This window comes from Brassica oleracea, chromosome C9 (assembly GCF_000695525.1).
Source record: "Brassica oleracea var. oleracea cultivar TO1000 chromosome C9, BOL, whole genome shotgun sequence".
Taxonomy (NCBI): Eukaryota; Viridiplantae; Streptophyta; class Magnoliopsida; order Brassicales; family Brassicaceae; genus Brassica; species Brassica oleracea.
The window spans coordinates 27,432,242-27,433,936 of record NC_027756.1 but is presented as its reverse complement, the minus strand read 5'-3'; positions in this window follow the sequence as shown (position 1 = coordinate 27,433,936).

The window sequence follows — 1,695 nt, the reverse complement described above, 5'->3', positions numbered from 1 at the left end:
TTGTAATGAGTTTTATAATCTCATCAAACTATGGATCTACAGTCAAATACACTTAAGGACCTTTATACATGGTTATCGATCTTTCTTGCCTTCAGCAATGCCATAGCAATGCCATATCCATTTGACCTCGACCAGACATATTTCTGGTCACTCTCTTGGACCATTATGGTTTTCTTTTATCCACTGATATAAACATAATGGCTTGTGCTTACATTGCAGTCCCATACTATAATCTTACTACTTGAAAAACATCGCAGTCCACACTCTCTTTGATGGCATCTCATGACCTACTTCCAGTGCTGATTTATTATAAACACAAGGAATTTCTTTTATAAGAATATATGGACTGATTTGGATTGTTCTTTATCGAACTCCTTCACTAAGTTTTACTTAGTTTTATCATATTCAATGCAGCTGTTTTTGCTTCAGTCAATGAACAGCTTAGGAACAATGCTGTTCTTTGAGAACTTCTTTTCTCATCTTTCTGGTACCTTTATTTTCTTTATCCAGTGATCAATATACTGCTTACTACATCATTATTTCTTTTGTTTCCAGACTTCATCAATTTCGAGTTTGTGTAGTAGCATCCACCACATAGGAGCATATTTCCTTATAATCTGTTCCTTTGGTCTCTATGAGTATCCTTGTGTAACAAGTCATTCTTTGAATGCTGTAAGTAGTAATGTGAACGAACTCTTGACTACTTGGTCATGTTCCACATCTCACGATTTTCTTTCCCTCAGAAGACCCATTTATCCACTGGTCTATATCATCAGATGGTGTTTCTATATATTTGGTCAATACGTCCATCTCTTCTTTAAACTCTTTAAACCCCACGTTTTCTTTTAATCTGATCTTTATTCTTTATGAGTACTCTTACGTGGGTTCATGATCCTCGCTTTATATCTTTAAACTCAAGTGCTACTTTCTTTTATGAGCTCTCTTATATGTAAATACATCATTGGTGTTAACACTCTTATGTAGTTCCATAGTGTTCCAGACATGATCTAATAGATTTGAGATCTTATTATCCAGGACCTTTACTACCTTGCAGTTTGGCGTCCCAAACTACATGGTTTGGTACCTTAGATGTTTAGCTGGCCAGCCTTATCTCTCTATCTGGACTGGTTTCCTTTGAACACGGATTTGTATCATTCTATGCATCTTTCATTTCTTTCCGAGGTTTCTTATCTTTTGGAACTTATTGGTCTATCTTGTATAGACACTGTAGCAACTTGATTGTGTCTCTTAGGACATCAAATTCGTGGTGCTAAGCTGGTATGACTTAGTCATTCTTTTCTTTTCGGGTCAATGTGTTTGGCATCTAGTTCTACTAGCTTTTGTATCATTTGATCACATTCTTTGGACGTCTTAAATCATATTTTCTAGTCTGAGGATCTTGCCAAGACAATGATGGTAAATACCATTCAATTTCTCTTATTCTCTTTTACCAGCTTATTTCTTTCTCCCCCTGATGTTGGATAGTCGGATTCATCAGTCATGCGATCCGAGTACCTGGCCATAATTTGATCAACCATATTTGGCACAAGGTCTCTTAAAAAACGTGGGAGAAAGACATGTTCCTATCCAACATATATTCACAATCTTTTTCTCATCCTCTTTTGAGGTTCCATCCTAGACGGCACATATGTATGTGGTGGTTTATTCAAAATCTCTTAGGATGGTATATGTCTG